This window comes from Vulpes lagopus, chromosome 16, assembly GCF_018345385.1.
Source record: "Vulpes lagopus strain Blue_001 chromosome 16, ASM1834538v1, whole genome shotgun sequence".
NCBI classification, from domain to species: Eukaryota; Metazoa; Chordata; class Mammalia; order Carnivora; family Canidae; genus Vulpes; species Vulpes lagopus.
This window is the reverse complement of record NC_054839.1, coordinates 7427455-7447830: the sequence shown is the minus strand read 5'-3', so window position 1 is coordinate 7447830 and position 20376 is coordinate 7427455.

Genomic DNA, 20376 nt, shown 5'->3' with positions numbered 1-20376 from the left:
AAATGAGACAAATTAGAGAAGATATAGATGGGACCTACCATCCAGGATGTGCCTGAAACAACAGTGCTAACAGACTCAGATCTTGCCTGGTGTTAATTGCAGAATGCTTCTACTTAGATGGGTTGAACAGGCCTTAATGCTGGCTTTGATGTTGTAACTCTGTGGCATTATTACATTCAGCTACAGCTTTTGTTCAGTACTTACAAAATTGAGTATTTAGTCAAACTATTTTGCAATAAATCTAAGTGTGAGTTAAAGGATACTGTCATATATCACACTTAAATAAATGAGTTTCCTGTAATATCAACCTCATGACATCTTCTTCCCTGCTAAGTTTGAACTTTCTGGGGACCATCACCCCTTCCTTCTTCCTTCTTTCTTTTTTTTTTTTTTAAAGATTTTATTTATTTATTCATGAGACAGAGAGAGAGAGAAGCAGAGACACAGGCAGAGGGAGAAGCAGGCCCCATGCAAGAAGCCCGATGTAGGACTCGATCCCAGGTCCCTAGGATCAGGCGCTGAGCTGAAGGCCACACTAAACTGCTGAGCCACCTAGGCTGCCCCTTATTCCCTATTTCTACCTTTGGAATGGAAGTTTCTGTCCCATGCCTGTACCACCATTGTATTTTAGACACACAAAAGTTTCCAAGACTTTTGAGTTTCAAAAAGTATGAGTTTCACAAGCTCATAGCTGGAGAGAACTTTTGTCTGAGGGTTACTTGTGCCTTGAGTCTTACCCATATTTGATTTAGGTGGCATTTAGATGAGACTTGGGACTGTAAAGCAGATGCTGTAATGAATAGACTATGGGGATGTTGGGATAGAATGGGTATATTTTGCATATAAGAAGACCATAAAGTTTGAAGGGTTGGACTGGAATACTATGGACTAAATTGTGTCTCCTCAAAATTCATGTTGAAGCCCTAACCCTTAGGGTGACTTTATGTAAAGACAGGGTGTAGGAGGTAACAAATATTAAATGAGTTCATACTCAGTTAACTTAATCCAACAGGCTGGTGCCCACAGTGGAAGGAAGAGACACCAGAACTCTCTCTCTCTTCCTGTGAGGACATATTGAGGTGACCATCTACACACCAGGAAAAGAACTCTCACCAGGAATCCAATAGCTAAGACTTTGCTTGTGGACCCCTAGCCTCCAGAATTGTGAGAAGTAAATTTCTGGTTGTTAAGTCCCTTAGTCTATTTTGTTATGACAACTCTGAGCAGTTTAACACAATCCTCAACACTTCTCTGTACCTTATACCCTTGACTTCTCAGAACCTTTTGAAATCCATGTTCTTCAATATTTTGTACTGTGTTATCAATATGTACAGTGTTTCCCTTTTTGAAAAACTGTGCATCCTTCAATGGTAATTCAAGTATCTATACTGTAAAGATACTGACAAGGTATGTGTTAGAGAGCCAATAAACCTATTATTAGTTCCTTTATTCATTGTACATGTATTATGTATCTTCTACATGTCAGCCACTGAGACAGACATTTCCTCTTGGTCCTCACAACAACCCATCAAGGAATTTGGTAGTGAGAAAAGACACATAGCTATTCAAACATAAGAGATGATGATATAATGAGAAAATAAAATTTTATTCCCCCCCCCTTTCTATTTATGAAGACAGGGGAAAGAAGAAGAAAAGAGAAGGCTAACATTTCTCAGTTCTAACCAGGACTCCTGATTACTCAGTGTGAAATCCATGGATTTTTATTCATGTAAAGCCAGGCCCAAATGGAATGTCAAATTGTTCTGCATAATAAAATTCAGGGAATGCAGTCCTTGGAAAAATTTAAAGTGAAATAACGTAGGACAATAAAAAGCTGAGAGATTTGGGGGGGATTTGAGAAAGGAGGGGTGGGATTCAAATAACAGTAAATAAGACTCTGGAATCTGCAAAGAAATGTGGCTGGTCAGGAATTCATAAAGGTGTTAAGTGAAAGACCTGTAGTAAAAGAGTGTGTGATGAACAATTTTGTTTTTTTTGTGTTGCTGTCATATTAACCCTAAAACCACCTTCGATGCTACATAAGTGGATTTTACAGAAACCAAAGGATATGAACTGTTCCCTTTTGTAGATTAGTATGAAGCAGAAAACTGACAGCAAGCCTATTACTTAGGTCCCAAACGACATTTCCATGGAACTGTAAGTGAGAGAGTTTAGTGGAATCTAGACATTGAAGTGGAATCTAGACATCCATTGTATGTGGAACCCCAGGGACTGAATGTTTCCTAAAGTTACCCTTACAAAGTACGACAGTCTGTGTGTCTGCAAAGCAGAGATTTACTTTCTCACTGTTCTGGAGACTAGGAGTCCAAGCTCAAGATGTTGGCAGGGTCACTTTCTTCTGAGGGTGGTGAGAGAGTCTGTCTAGAACTCTTTCCTTGGACTATAGTTGGCTGTCTTCTCCTATGCCTTCATACCATCTTTCCTGCATGTGTCTAGCTGTCGTTTCCTATTTTGTAAGGACACCAATCATATTGATTTAGAGCCCATCCAGATGACTTATTTCTAACTTCATTATCTGTTTAAGGATCCTATCTTCATCTGTGGTCACATTTTTAGGTACTAGAAATTAGAACCAACATACGAATCTGGGGAGGGTACACAATTCAGCCCATAAGAGGGATTTACAGAAGATTTGAGATTGGTATGGTACTTTGTGTGGGAGGTAAGATAGAAATATTGAACTAATGTTTTTAATCTCAAAAAATAAAGCAGCTCATCAGATATCTAGGTTTCATAACCAATTTAACAATTTATAAAATGAGATTCAGGGATATTAAATATATAACCTAAGACTCACAGCTTTCCTGTGGTAAGTCCAAAATTCAAACTTAAATATCTAACCCAGGGAATTGCAAAGACCATACCTTTTCAATCCATCTTTCTACCTTGGCCATACAAAAAAAGACATGGATGTATCCATTTCTAGTGTGATAAGGAACATTAAAAAGTTTATTAAGCTAATATAACCTCTAGTTTTACTTAACTAAACTTTTTGAGCCAGGAACAACTTATAATAAGAAACGATTTTATCATAGCAAGTTTATAGCAAGTTTTAGTTTTGATCTCATCTAAAATAAGCAGAGTTTACTCAAAAAAACTGAGCAAAGGAACATCTGTGAGTAGCTATGTGTCTTGAATTCTTATCCATTGATAAAATGATAGAATTTTGAATACTAACTTTAAGACAAATTTCAAAATTTACAAAAAAGAAATTTTCATATTATTTTCATTTTTATCTTAAGCACTGAGATTTATTATTGAAGACGCCATAATGAAATGTAGGCCATGATAATATTCAGAATATTGGGATGTTTTCAAATCACATGCATATCCCTCTTAAACAGCATGATAAAGTTCTGTTCCTTAAACTACAAATAGCAGAAAATCCAAATATGAGCTATGGATAAAAGTTACAACCTATAGAGAGACAAATGCATTTTAATAAAGTGACATGAAGAACTTTTGTTTTAAGGAACTGAAATCTTGAACAATGATTCTTATGCTGAGTTACTTGGAATGCTAGCTGACAGTCTGTAGACTTTAAGGGGTATAAGAAGTCTCTGGCATCAATTATGTTTGGGAAATAAATGAATAAGGGATTTATTTACTGTAAAACTTATCAGAGGTCAAATAAACTAACATTTTTTTAAAGTTTCCAAAAGTTTAATACAGTATAGGGCATGTCACCAATGTAGGTGATTATAGAATTCATACTTGAGGGTCATCCTGCAGGGAAAGAATTCTTCAGAATGCTCTTTTGGAAACATTGTTTCAAATGCACCATTAGAATATTTTCAGACTCAATTTACTTCAACAGACATTTATTAAGGGCCTCTTATATTTAATATATTAGTTTGAAGGTGTAGCTTGAGGATAGGGTATTATGCTTACAAATACAAATAAGGTAGGTTATGTTAATGGTTTATTTATTAAGGGATTTATTTATTCCTTTATGTAACATTTATCAAGAAGAAATTATGAGCAATTTTTAAATATTTTATTTATTTATTCATGAGAGACACACAGAGAGAGGCAGAGACATAGACAGAGGGAGAAGCAGACTCCATGCAGGGGGCCCAATGTGGGACTCGATCCTGGGACCCCAGGATCATGACCTAAGCCAAAGGCAGACGCTCAACTGCTGAGCCATCTAGATATCCCAATTATGAGGTATTAAACACCTCCTATCTTCCATATTCATAGAACAATACACTGAAAATGATTTGTCTCAGTGATTGATCTCAATCAAAAAAGAATTTATTGTAGAGAGATGGAGCTATTCTTTGTATAGTTTTAACATTAAATGTACACTATTCCACTATTTTGTTATGATTGTCATAATATAAGACTCTGATGGAGATATTTATCTTTTACTAACTCATAACTACATTTGTTCATAAAAATAAAATTATGTGATGTGCAAAATATGTTTATATAGAATTTTAAATTAAAATAATTTCTATATGGGGATTATTATCTCTCTTAATTAACTCAAATATTTAATAACACAGGGCATTACATTTTCTAATACAGCCTACTCTAGAAGATTCATTTTAGAGTCATCAAATAAAATTCCGGTAGGTAATCCACCCTGAAAAATGTTCTCAGGTCAGGCAGCCTTTTAACAACAAATTGTGCAGAATATTTAGCTAATGACCCATCAACTATATTCCACTGGTTTGCATCATTTGAAAATCAGAAGTATTCACACACATTTAAGGATGTCATTTGCATCTTGAAATTGATGTAATAAAGTGGTTATATTAATTAGGGCTCTGTTCTAACTCAGCAATTGGGAAGGAAACTGAAACAAGAATCCACACCTGGTATGCACAAAGAAGCCAAGCAGAGCCAACAGCCACTGCCTCTAAACTGCTCTTATTTGAGTGGAAGTTGCCATTCAAGAAAGAAGAGAAGCAGATGGATTCCCCATGAGTGACAATGATGTCACTAGACCAAGTGACACTGTGGGAAAGATCAAGACTTTGGGGTGTAGAAAGCCCGGGCCCCTGTTCTATGCTTACCAACCACTATCTATGTAGCCTTGGTCAAGTCATTTAGCTTGTCTAAACATAAGAGTCGGGATCCCTGGGTGGCGCAGCGGTTTAGCGCCTGCCTTTGGCCCAGGGCGCGATCCTGGAGACCTGGGATCGAGTCCCACGTCGGGCTCCCGGTGCATGGAGCCTGCTTCTCCCTCTGCCTGTGTCTCTGCCTCTCTCTCTCTCTCTCTGTGACTATCATAAATAAATAAAAAAAAAATAAAAAAAAATTAAAAAAAAAAAATAAAATAAACATAAGAGTCACCATCTGAAAAATGACACGATGTCTACTTCATCGAGTGATAAAGACAAGCAAGGTCTCCTGTCTGTCCAGCGCCCAGCACAAAATATCACACTTGGCAAGCACTAAAGAGATGACTTTAATATATATATATATATATTATATATATATAAAAGACTCAGGAGTAATCTGGAAGAAGTTTCAAAATTGTTAGATTATCTCTTCTTCTCTTAATCATAGTAGAGATGACATAAAACTTATATGGTAGAAAATTTCCCTATACATCCTGCTTGAAATGTTACTATACATAAACTAGTACACATAAACTATTGGACACTGTCCCCATACTTCAATGATTCTCAGGGGTTATCCGGCTGTCCATTGTCCTGTTTGTAGGTAGCAGAACAAAATACTCTGTAAAGGAAAAGATTCTGGTCTCTATACAACAAGAAGCCCTGTGTGCATATATGTAAAATATTTAGAACACAAAGCTCTATTGGTTCATGGCACAGCCAGAGAAGATCTAACAAAGATTTTCATCAAACAGCTTTATCATTTCAGCACCTTTTTTGTAAAGTAGGAATGAGCAAACCAAGAGTCAATTAGAGCCTACTCAAGCTACCCCAAATGATCTGTCAGTTTGGGATCATCTCTTCATTTCTGTGCATTTTTCATGCCTTGGAAGCAGCTTGTGAAAAATATTTTCTGACTGACAGCTATGAACTGTCAGAGGTATTAATGAGTATTCTATCATTCAGCTGCCAACAGACCCCATGTAAAAGAGTGATTGAAAACACCGTCTCGCATCAACTAACTAATGGCACATTTCGTTTTAAAATGGTCTTTAGCTAAAAGGATCTAAAGTATTCTTAAACTAGTAAGATGTGAGGAGGTGACTAGATTCTTCTTCATATCATGCTGATACCTGATACACAGTTTTAGTGCTAAGCATCATTGGAAATTCTTGCCTTTCTGAACACGCTGAAATTCAGAGTGCACACAGGCAAATTAGTTCGGAAATATATCTATTACTCGGAGAAGTTTCAAGTAAAATAAATGGCTTGTCTGTATCTACAATAACATCAGGAGGAAAATGTGTTTGATGTCTGAATTACTGGAATAAAAACTTAATTTTCTACTTTGGGCATGGAGACAGAATTTCAGAGGCTCATTTCAGAAATATATGTTATATATGTATATATATTTATACACAAATATATGCATATGCTATTGTCTGAATCAGTCTTCAACAATCCTATGGAGAAAAGAACTGCTGGCCTTGATCCACTCTAATATATATCTGAATGAAGCTCATAAGAAATAAAGATTTGGGTCATATTCCTGTGGGAGATCCAGAGCGAGCAGCAGAATGCCAGCATACTTGTACTTGGCAGAATGGATAAAAACGTGCATAAATTTACAACAAAACTATTTCCAGTTTGCACTGTAATATTTTCTCAGATTATTTACTTTTATTGCGCTATTTATTAGACTTACAATAGGGTTCTGTGGCCACGACGAAGTAATGGACAATGTCTAAGGAAACGGATAATGAGAATGAAGGTAACACACAGGTGCAGTCATGCAATCGAACCATTTATTAAGTTTATTAGCTTTTTTATTGCACACGCCCATACAAAAGCTACATTGAAATGAGTGGAAAGTCCTGGTGCAAGCGAACAGCAAAGAAATTTAATGTTAAGGATGCACTTTTATTTTTGAATTGCCCCATTGGAGAGTATATATAGACATAAAATATAGAATTTTACTTCTTCAAAATGAAAGCCGGAACCTGGAAATTGAATGAACTTACAAGGGTATTCTTGAATCGTGCTCAATTGAGCTCGAGCAAATTTCATTTTAAAATAAATACTATTTCATATTCACATTTGCTATTTCAGATACGTGACAAGAAGATATAGTTTATTTATTTATTTCATGAAGTTAAAAAAAAGTGTCAGGAATAATATTCTAAACTGACCTGTCTGACTAAATCAGTGTTCTGCGATGTACCACAAATGCCAAAGTGACAGAAAGGATGATTTTGAATGGCAGGGCGAGGGTGGCCTGGGGCAAAATATTGAAACCTGGTAGATATCTTTGTCCTCTTCACGCAACCCAATTAGTGACACTTTTCTCCCTTCAAGCTGCTCTCTGACCTCCACCCCAGGTCCTTATTCTGGATTCCAGGTAAGCCTCTGTAAAATGTTAGAAGTTTCCTAACTAGTAAAGGTCTAACTTGAGCCTTTTATTAGTAGGAAGGTATCCAAATGTCAAGACTTTCTCTCCTAAAGGCACCTCTCTGAATGCCCATTGCAAATCCTGACCTGAATATTGAACCCTTTGCATGAGCCCGAATAAATGAAGACTGGATATGATATATCTAAAAACGAACCCATCTTTGGTCCATAATAAAAATATGCTTTTCATAAGGAACCACTTCAAATATTGTGGTCCTAGCAGAGCATGAGGGACTAGTTCACAACTCAGGTCTCCCCGCCTGGAGTAGCTATAAGGTTGACCTGTAGTCTCCATAGTTCCTCTGTACAATTTAGTAGATGTACAGAGATGTTTAATGGAGAGAATTTATATTGTACTTCTCTACAGGCCAATCTGCTGCAATTGATTTCAAGTTATGCAATAGTTACATCATATTATTTACAATTTTGTTTGAGTTCTTGACTTTGTTTTCGTGTGATATTTTTTAGTTTGCTTCTGGTTTAGTTTTCTCTACAACAATCTATTGCATATCAACGTTGTTTAGTGCGTATGTAATATACACAAATTCATCTTGATATAAACTGTATTTATGTGGAATAACTCTTGCTTGATTTGTAGCTCATTCTGTGACTTGGAGAACTAACTCATCCATGTTTACAGTTTAACCAACTACCTCTTCCTTAATTCCGATTCTCCAAGGTAGATCATAAAACAGATTTCATTCCTAAAGCATAAATACCTACTAAGTATTCCTGTGTATCTGGTAAAGAAGCTCTCCCCCATGGTATTATTTATCTTACTTCTGCTCTTCTCCTGTGGAATATTATTTATATTTTCTTTGCTTTCTTAATTGTGAGTAGACAAAGGGTGGAAAAATAATCATCTGATTGTTACAGAACCAGGGTGGCTGGCTGGCTGAGTTAGGGATTCTGGCTTTTAAAGTGAGGTACGTATTTTGCTGTTTGTGCAAAGGGACCAACTTCCATTTATATTCTCATGCGTTTAAAAAAATGTTTCATAATAAACATAGTAGCTCACCAACTGATATGTGAAACAAGCACTCTAGACAGCCCAGGACCATTCACACAGAACTGTTAAAACAAATTCCATTGTTAATTACAACAGACTTGTCAGTTAGATTTAGTGAGCATCTGCCCTACTGGGTCACTCAAAATCCATCCTTCATTATAGATTTAGCTGGCTAGGACAGTTATCGTAAAACATAACATTCTGTTTTGGTACCTCCTATGTTACTTACAGGAGTAAGGCAAGAGATGGCTGAAAAATTAAATGAAAATATTTTAATACCACATTGTTGAATCTGAAATATATTATACCATTTGATTTTTTCCTAATTTTTTAAAAATGCACCATAAATGTTTGACAAATACAAAAAAAACACAAGGAAATTGCATTAATTTAACCTGATGGTGGAAGAAGGGGCCCATGAGCCAAAGAATGCCACAAAGGTCTCTAGAAGCTAGGAATGATCCCCTGCCCCACATCTGGCAAAGCAACGGGGACCTCAGCCCTACAATCACAGGGAACTAAAGTCTTTCAACACCTTGAATGACCTAGAAGCAAATTCGCTGCTAGAGTTTTCAGAGAGGAATATAGCCCTGACAACACATGTCTTGATGTTGGCTTTAAAAACCCAGAGTAGAGAAACAGTTGAGCCTCAGTATGCCTGGACTTATTATCCTCAGGATGGTGAGGAAATAAATAGGTGTTTTAAGAAACTCATTCATGGTAACATGTTAAGGCATCAGTAGAAAACTAATGCATATATTATTATATTTGAATTCAATTAAATATCTGTGAAAAATTACTTTCCTTTTTATTACACCTACAGAAGAGGTGCTTATATTTCACATTGGCACACAAAATCTAAAATATTTACAATCTGGTTCCTTGTAGAAAAAGTTTGCCAACTCCTGCTCTAGATTGTGTATTTTTAATAATATATGTAATGATTCTCTTAATGTTGAAATGTTCAGTTTTCCATGCCCCAGTCTAGTTCACTACACTTGAATTTCTCTCCACACACACACTGGAAGTCCTATGAAGAGAAACTGGCAATTCTTCAGGGACATTTTGACTCAAAAATAGTTTACTACCTTGGGGCCTTTGTTGCTATTTACATACAATATTTAAGCTCAACACAGCTACTAAGGTGAGACATATTAGCAAGCTAATTTTAGCTTCACAGATGATGGGAGGCCTATGGATAATTGGTTGGGTTAACTCTGATAACACCTTTCCTAGGTACACCATAGTCTCAGGGCAGTGTTTTACCCACTGTAGGCTTTTAGGTGGCAAAGGGCACTCATGTTATTTTTAATATGCATATCTTATCTTAGATAAGCATTTATTAAGCCTGAGAAAAAGACCCATTAATCCCGATGATGTATAACTGAGTATTTTAAGAGATATAAGAAAGTAGAAAAATGAAAGTCAAATCAATAAAAGACAAATAACTAAAAAGTGCAAAAGAAAGATCAAGAGAAAGAAAAGTTCAAGAAAATTACTGAATTTTAATACATTTAGCCAATCAGAAAAATATCAAATAAAGACACAACTTTAACAACCTAATTCTTAGAATTTTATATTACTAGTTTTTCAAGAATTAATATACTTTCTGAAAAGTAAAGATGAGATAATTGGCTTTAGATTCAGATCTCCTGAGGGGATGTCCTGGCTCTACAATATATTAGTTTTCTTACTACCAAGAAGTTATATTATCTCTCTCTTGGTGTTAGTTTCCTTGCCTAAAAAAATAAATATAGAATATTTCTTAATTCATAAGGTATTTAACATAATTATTTACTTTTCCACATGCAATGTAACTAGCCTATCTCCTGATGCAGAATGGAATTTTTTAAATACCACTGTCCTCACCATCAAACCTGCAACCAAATGACCACCATGACAAAACCAACTGCTCAGCCCCATTCCCTTCTCAAGACAGTTTACTACAGGGTATAAGAGTGCATGCTCAGACTCCCAGCTGTTCAAATCCCAGTGCTCCCACCTGCCAACTATCACCGTGTTCTCTCCATTTTAATTTTCTATACAATTGAAAGTAGGAGTGACATTGTAGGATCATCGATAGGATTCAAGGGGTTGATAAAAAGTTCTTAGAACAATGTCTGCAACAAAATAAATATTTGTTTTCACTCACTTAAATGCCTTCTCTGTACGAGTCAAATTCCCAATTTTCAATTTCCGCATATGTATGTTTATATAAACCTTACAAACATTACTTTCATTAGGTATATGCCCCTGTTCAATATGATTACTAATAATCAAAACCTTTCTTGTGGTGTTAAGATCTCTGGCATAAAAGCAAACTAGACACTTAACATAAAATTCTTTGGAACACTTTTCTAAAAATTGCTAAGAAGATATGGACATAAACTCTAATATTGGAAAAGAAGAAAAAAAAAAGTAGAAGGGCGGTGGAGGGAAAAAAGTTAAACTCTAATCTTGGAAAAGAAGGAAAAAAAACGATATGGACAGCCTTCCACCCATGTAAAACTATGTAAGTCATGTAGTCATGCTTCTCAAATTAAGTTCCAAGTATTAGGGATTTTTGACAGCTGAGCTATAATATTTTGCAAACCTTCCTGTTGCTCTACACTTTATCTAGATAACTGCCAGGCTACCTACTATCCCGTCCATCTCACCATTCTATTATCTTAGAAAAGACTGTGCACAGAAGCTTTTGGGAAAAGAGAAGACCCATGAATTTAGCAGTGACAGTGAGGGAATAGTCTGCATGCCTGGAACCTGATCAGCAGACCGTTGACTTAATTATGGCATACCACAGAGCCAACATTTTAAAGCTGTGAGAGATGGAGATTTTCAGACTTATTTATTTATTTTTACCCTGTCACCTTAATCTGCACAAATAAATCATTTAAACTATTAATGCTAGGACTAGTATTACCATTATTACGGTCATCTGTGTGATCATTTCATTAACTAGCATAAACCTGGATTAAGCAAAATAATTTTAGCTCATTTTAGAAGTTTTAAAAACTTCATCCAACTTTGTATTTAATTCCTGAGCATAGGGCTATGAAAGATAGATATATTGGGGGGAAAACAAGAAAATTCAAGATACATATTTCTTGCCAAATATTCTTAAACTTCACTTTGCTTAAATTTTTGCCTGGGATTCACAGGCAAATTTGATTACCTTCACTTTTGACTTCCATCAGTAAACGCAGTAAAAAGCAAGGTTTGGGCAAATTTTTTCAAGATTGAAACCATTTGAGCATTTATAAACTTAAGAGAGATATTAAAATATTGCTGAAACAATTAAATCCAAATGGACCTAATGAGGGATAAGAAGGGATAAACATACATATTTCCACATTGACTTTCAGCTCCTTTATACCAGAGTCCTTTCCCATCATTGAAATATCTCAAATAGATCCAGACTTTTCCAGTCACCCCCAATCTTATAACTATCCTAATTTCAAGCATTAAAAGTCCTGTTCAGTCTAAAGTGGAATCATCTATCATTCATCCTTTTCAAAACGTAGCTCCCTCAGACTTTGCTCTGACTTGCTACAGGAACCTAGAGAAGAGAAAGGGGTTGGGAGGGGGGTCCCAGATCCTGCTTCTGGTCCTCTTTGCATCTTGCGCTGTTCGGCTCTAGCCCTGGGGCAGCTGTGTGAGTGGAGACAAGCTGGAGTTGAGGTGGCAGTTGGGAGTCATGAATTCCAATTATAGTCTTTCTGATTGGCTTTTTGAGTTCCTCCTTCTGAGGACACTCCATTGCCCTGTTATCAGGCACTAACTGCTTGCAATACCTCCTTCTTTTCCTGCTCTGGCTGGCCCAGCAGTACGCTGTCAGGGTCATATAGCATGGTGGGCAAACCTCTTCCATAAGATCACTACAGAAGAACTCCAAGCTTGGTTTCCTTCTGCATTAGCACCAAAACCAAGAGGAAACTCAGTGCCTCCTGGAGCTAGGAGTCCAGGATGCTCACAGGGCATCTCTGCTTTTCCTCAAGAGTGGCTGTGGCCACCTTATAGCAGGTGCTCCCTTGAGATGAACACAGACAACAATCTTTGTGCCTGATCCTCCAGGGAAACCGTGTGTGGGGTGTGTGTGTGTGTGTGTGTGTGTGTGTGTGTGTTCTTCAACTACTTCCTGGGAAGCTTCCTTCACTTGCCTTGAAGCAGAAGAGGACTTCCTGCTCCAAACTGCACAAAAATTATTTAGATAAACTCAGGGCTCTGCTGACTGGTCACACAAATATTTCTCACCAGACATCCTCCATTATGGCTGTGAGTTTCCTTCCAACACAGGCTGGAGTAGGGGAGACGCTCTCAGTGGCAGGATCAGTTTCTTGCCACCAGTAGACAATTTCGAATAGGTGGTTTCATCACTTTCAGAGATGTCTGAGCAGTCTTTAGGATGTGAAAGCTCTAAAACTTATTCTTCTCTGCAGATTTTGAAATAAGAAAAGTCCCATTTAACATTCTGTTAAGTTGTTTTAATTTCTAAAGTGTTTATTCTATGATTTCTACAGATTTCAAATAAAAAGAGCATGCCATAAATATAGGATAGATCTTAAAAAAAAATTCATGGAAAATAAGAAACACCATAGGCAATAGAAAGGAGAAGTCTACTTCCTGAAGGAAATATCCACATTCTAATCCTACCATAAACTCAGAATACTTAATAATTTTGGAATCTCTTTTCCGGGAATTGTCTGTCTCTCATACTATATTATAAGATCCATGAGGGCAGATTCCTTTTTCACCTGAAAAGCCACACTTTTCACTGTTGAATCACTACATCTAAAGTAGTGTTTAGAAATGAATATTTGACAATTGAACAATTGAAGGAATCAATGAATGTCTACTTGTAAGTGAATAGCCACATACTTGACTAAAGCGTATTTTAATACATTTTATCAAGTCTTTTAATTTTTAAAATGTTTTCAGTAAGGACTTCAGAAAATAAAGGGAAAATAGAAATGTGTTAAAAATTTCTCTGATACTGTCATTGTTCAGTGCAACAGTAAAGTATTGATTTAATTTTGTCATTATAACACTTAATATGCAGGTTAAATTTTTCCATTATAATCACTAAAAGAATAGAAAGAGTGTAAAACTTTCAAACTAATGGAGGAAAAAAAGGGATAGGAAAATTGAATCGAAAAGAAAAAGAAAAAAGACAACTAGAAGAAGACAGATAACATAGAAAATAAAGTAGCATAATTAAATTCAAATATGTCAACAATCTTGATCAACACAGAGATACTAATTTCTACATTTAAAAACCACTGATTATATACTTGAATTATAAAAAAGAAATTAGCTATCTCAGGTACACATGAAAATCCCAAAACAAAATAACACACAAAATTCCAAATAAAAGAAAAATAAGTACCAAGTAAAACTACCAAGAGAAAACTGGTATATAAATGCCCATAAAAATGGACTATGTGCTTAAAATGCACTACTAGACATAGGTAGGGTGCTACTTCCCACAATTTTAACAGCATACAAGTTATCAGGAAGATATGGAAAATCAAAAACGGATGTGCTTACTAATAAAAGTTCAAAATATGAAAGAGTTAAATTGACAGAACTACATAGATATATTGATGAATCTAGATATGAAAAGACTAGCACTTTACTCTGAAGCAAAAGAAAAAAATTCAAATGTATAGATGACTCAAATAACACAATCACCTTAAGATCCATATATGTGTGTTTTATGGAGACAGAGATACATGCATTATATATACTTATACATATCTATTATTACATCCAATAACTGAAGAATATATCATTTATTTTTTTCACAAGAGTAATTTATAAAATTTGCCAATTACTAGGTCCCAACAATAAACCCCACAACTTTTAAAGAGCTGGCTATGTCAATTAAGGTAAAAGTCAACAAAATATCTTTGCAAAAATATTGCAAAAATATATTTGAAAAATAAAAACACATATAGCCCAACAGAGGATAGTAAATGGGAATAAATGACCTCCAATTCTGCTCAACAGATAGATATATTTAAGAGTGAGCTGCTAAAGTAGTTACAGAATTACTTATATAGTGTGCTTCTACATATATTATTTTAAAAAGTTTTAAAAATACAGCTTATGGTAAAACTGTGAATAAAGCCATAATGAATACAGAACTGTGCAGCAGAAGGAAGGTGATGAGGAAGAGGGACGCAGGTACTTCAAAATTCTTTGTAATATTATGTAATGTTCCATTCCTTAACCAAGGTTCTGGTCAATAAGTGTTCACCACATTAATCCTTTAAGCCACACATATATTATGTTAAATCATACAAAATGCCCTTTCTGTAGGTCAGATACAGTGGACTATAGGCTGTTTTGTATGGCTTGACCTAATCTATTACATGTGTTCTTTTGATTAACTGATGCCGACCACATGCTAGAATATAAAGAAAAGACAGTTTGTGAAATGGGATGTTCACACTTTCTGCAGTAGTGTGATGATCTCTAGTGTAATGGCCCATATAGAACTATGAATCAATTTTTCATGGGAACGGGGATATTCTATTTATTCCACTGCATTTTATTTTGCATTTCCTTATATGTTTAAAATATAAATTTAGAAAAGACATTTTGTCCAATTGGGAAAAAAAAAAGTACTTGATGAGAGTATGAAAGATTCTCTTTCAGGGTCACTTTCAGCCATGTGATGATAATGACTCTCAGCCACTTTCATAGGCTGGTGATAGCAGGAAGCTCTGATTTAAACACAGACAGATCCAGACACTTATAAATTTTATGTTTGTCTTGCAGAGGCCTCAGTCCACCTGTTCTTTTTAAATCCAATGACAACATCAAATTTGTCTGCTAAAGTGTTCACAAAAGCCATCTGGTTTTAAAGTTTCCAAATTGTACCAAAGGCAGTTTTAAGCATTGCTGGGTATAAAAGCCTTTTAACTAGGAAAATGGTGGATATTGAATTCAATCTAGGTCATCTATTTGGATAAAAAAACTGAATACGCTTATAACTCCTAATATTAGTCATTTGCAATCTAACGTTATCTCTGCAGGTAGCATGACAAATATTCATAGGGATCCTGGGCTTTGTTTTAGTATTATTAGGGAGATTGGTTTACTTTATTTTTCTTTCCTTTGGGTACAAATAATGCATATTAATTTCACATAAATAGCTTAGGTAATTTCTTTTCCTTGATTTAAGAAACTGGCTCTTACTTGAACACTACTCCCATTTACGTTCCTACAAAACACATGACTGATTGCTAGGTTCTGTTCCTCTTGTCCTTTGGCCAAATCCTTGACATAATTTGGCCAAATATTCTTTTCTCTGACACCTTCTGGTCTCCTTCCCATTTTTTCTACTTATGTCTCATTTCTTTGTCACCCTCTCTCCTCTTTCCTGTTCACTCATTCCTCATTTGGCTTAGCATCCAGGACCCATCAAAAATGTATTGCCCTTGTCTGAAAATCTCCTAAAATTCTACATCTATGAATTTTAATATCTTTTCCAGAGGGCTGGAAGCCCAGGTCAGGTCCATATAATCCAAATGAATGAGCAGCTCAAAAAAAAAAAAAAATCAAAAAGTTAGTTCTTCATCTGGTTTTTAGTCTTGGCAGCATATTAGGTAAGGAATAGTCTGATTTGTTAGAAGTCAAAATTATGGAGGCACCTGGATGACTCGGTCACTTAAGGGTCAGACTCTTGGTTTTGGCTCAAGTCATGATCTCAGGATTGTGGGATCGAACCCTGCATTGGGTTCCAGCATGCTGGTTGTGGAATCTGTTTAAGATTCTCTCTCTCTCTCTCTCTCTCTCTCTCTCTCTCTCTCTCTCCTTCTGCACCCTCCCACCCCCACTTGTGTGCTTGCTCTTTCTCCCTCAAAAAAAAATATATATACATACATACATATAGGGAATGAAAACTTCAGCCAACCTAATTGTTAGTGAGAGCAGATCAAATATGAAGAGAAGCAGAAATCAGAGAAGTGAGAGTTAGGGTTCCAACTACCGCTCAGGCAATCCACTCAGAATGTAGAGCAGCCATAGATCCACCAGTGGTGTGCTAGAATTCCATAACACAATGGCTGCTACAATTTCACCCGGCACTTTCCATCAACCCCAGAACATATGTCATTAAAGCAGGATTGTAGAAACTGCTCACAGCTAGATGCCTCACCCAACCATTCTTTTTCTATGAAATAGATAATTTATTTAATACTACTCTAATTCATGAGACTCACAAGCATGTAGGTTATTACTCCTATACAATCCCCAAACACCCAAACACTCACACACCTTCTGTTTGGAATGAGGACATACATGTAGGGGAAATAAAGCAGGTGTGTACCACTAGTATAGCAGCAATAAGGAGACACAAAAACCTTGGAAAACACTATAGTGAAGTGCATGAATTTCTATTCTGCAATGTGCCATTCTTTTGCAAAAATCTGGGCCTTGCATTTGAGTCTTGGTGTGAAGTATGAATTTTGGGAATCCTCCCTTAAGCTCTAGGTGCCCTGTATCCCTAATTGAGGGAAGTAATTAGGCATATTTTTAAACTTAATCCAGTGGAATGTGTTTGCTGCTACTCAACCATAAGTCTACTAAGTATTCAATTTCAGACAGGAGTTTTATTAATGTGTGCTTCTTAGCACCTCTGACAACTTCATAAATAAGACTTAGAAGTTGAAAAAAAATCGACCTTAGACTATAAGAAATGACTAGCAGTTAGTTAGAAATGGAAAACAAGTTCCACTGTTTCTAACCAACACAAGTTTTTCAATAGACACCATCACAGCAAGTATCAGATCTAAGGCGCATTTTTGAAATGAGCATTTATTTTGTATTTGAATAATATTTTCTTTTAAATATTCAAGTATAATTGACATCCAGCATTGTATTAGTTTCAGGTGTCCAACATAATATTTCCACATTCGTGGGGATTGCCAAAAGATCACCCATTAAGTTTGTTTACCACCTGTCACCATACAGAATTACAACTTTTTCTCATTATGATAAGAATTTTTAAGATTGATTTTCTTAGCACCTTTCAAATTTGCAATATAATATTATAGTCTCCATGCTGTACCTTACATCCTCATGACTTATTTATTTTATAGCTAGAAGTCTGTAATTCTCGAATACCTGAAATCATTTCGCCCACCTGCCCGCAGCTCCCCTCTCTTCTGGCAACTGCCAATCTGTTCTCTGCATCTAAACAAATGAATAGTATTTCTTTAAATGTCATTCTTCATTAGCTGGAACAGAATAGCTCATTCCCTTAATTGTTTATTTACAGCTAGAGTTCTCCATATTTTTGTCTGTGGAATTAACTATTTTTTCATTACCCAAAAGATCAAAACTGTGGTGGTAAGTCCTGTACCTCTGAAAGCTTTTTATCTTGATATACTGGGTGTGTTTAATTATATTCTTGAAAAACAATTAATGTGTTTATTGAGACATTTTCAACTGGTGACCATTTTAAGTTATTGTCTAAGGTTTTCTATTTTGATAACTATATTAAAAATATGGTCTGTCTCGGAAAACTTTGAAAAATCCTAATGATGATAAGAAATGCAGTGTAGGTGGTCAATTGTGCCCTCCCTTCTTTCACATGAGGGTCTAGGTCAAATCTCCTTAGAGCCTGGCTGGGGACCCACAAAAAAGGGCAAGAGTCCAGCTGGAGAGAGAGAGAGACTGTGAGGACTCTCAAGGATGCCTGTTATTTCTATTATTTCTATCCCAAGAAGATAGTATCACAGAATGTCCCAAAGATTCTCAAACCTGCAGAGAAAACCACTTAGCCTCAGAGTGTTAAGGATGAGAAATGAGGGACATTTTATATTTCTTTTTTCTCAGGAGATTATAATGAATTTTTGTCCCTTGGTTCTGAACTTTTATTCATTCATTTTACTTCCTCAGGAAATTATCAGAGGGCATGATATTCCTTGCAATCCTTTCCAATCACTTAAGAGAACAGTGGTAGTGTCAGCATACTCACAACTATACCATACATGCATCCTTGTGATATACTCACAAGCATTTCTTTTTTTTTTTTTTCTCACAAGCATTTCTTATAACCACTATATTCTCAGCAGAACGATTGATCGTAGAAATACAGTGATTTCTGCAACACAATTGACAGAGCAAGAAAGATAATCATGTGATTTACTAGATCATAACTGAAGTAAGAGTCAAACATTTCAGGATCTTAGGAATAAAAAGGCGAAAGATTTATAGGATCTGAAGAGAAACCAGACGATAGCGATTAGTTTTGGTTCTTGTGACTTATTGTTATTCCAGACTATTAGAACACTGTCTTCTCTTATCATTTATCCTGGAATTCTTACCATTGGTTTTTACTCATATCATCCTCTCTTCATCAAAATCAAATCTGAATTTTCTGACATTTAACCCTATTCCTCAAAGACAATGGTAACTCATGAGTGTTTGAGTTTGCCAGTTCTTGCTGCTTTCCAAGAGTCCAATTCAACAATATTGGTGACTTTTTTTTTTTGAAGCTTCCCCTATTCTCAATAATTTAAAATCCAGTGACCTAGATCTCAACTAATTTTGTAAATTTGCTTGGAATTTTTTCATTTTTTTTTAAAGAGGAACTATAGGAGGCATAAAAGGAAAGGTAAAGGGACAAGGCAACATGTAATGTTGAAGATAGGATACAAATAAGAAGTACAGGATAACCATAGATGGGAAAAAGAAACAATGTTTCCTGTAAGACAGATGGTGACAAGATTTCTTAGAAAAAGGTAAATCTGTGGCAGGGGGTGGGCAGTTGAATGAATTTATACCTCATAGCCTCCGTCTCAGATAAAGTAGAGGCTATCCAGAATAGAAAAGGGAACCAGGACGTTCAAACTTTCTCTCATCTTCTAGCCTGTGTTTCTATTTTATTTCACTGGCCTCCCTGTCCAGCCAGGGAACCATGTTCAGTCATCAGTGTTTCCTCCCTGGGTGACTGTCCTCATCACTAGTTTCCATGCTAGTGGCTAACCTCTGAGGCATGAAGAGAAAGCAGGGAAAATTGCTGATTTTGTCCACTCTAAATATCACCTTAAGAGATTTGCACAGATGTGCAAACATGGACCATCCACTGCTGCGTGCAATTTCTTTTATTCATTTAATTGGTCATTAGGCAAGAAGTTTGGTGGCTTCAAAATGGCCTCTATAACTGAGTATACATTCTTTAGCGTGGTATTCAATCTCCAACAAATTGCATTATTTTTATTTGTTTACCACACCCACTTGTGAAGGAAATTATTTTTTTTTAAGATTTTATTTATTTATTTGTGAGAGACACACAGAGAGAGGCAGAGGCACAGGCAGAGGGAGAAGCAGGCTCCATGCAGGGAGCCCGACGTGGGACTCTATATGAAGTCTCCAGGATCACGCCCTGGGCTGAAGGCGGTGCTAAACCACTGAGCCACCCTGGCTGCCCTGAATGAAATTATTGATCTTAAGCTTCTGCAGAGAGTTACCCCACCTGACCTTGCCTTACTGCTCATTGCAGAGTATGTGATATGGGAGTGGAATAGAGGCTTTCATGGGGACAGCCTGTGGAGAGTCCTGAATCTTTTTTTTTTTTTTTTTTTGAGCTTGAGTTAAGTGACTTCACTGAGGCTCAATTTCCTCCACTATCAAAAATATATAATAATAGGGATAACCGTGTCCCTACTAAACAGTATACCATGACATATAGTACGTACCCTGCAAGTATAAACTGAGATTATGATTGCTAATCTAGTTATAGTCTCTCTCTCTTTTTTTTTTTTTGAGATTTGAACAGGAAATGCTCATCAAGGGAGAGAGTTTGCAGCAAGGTAA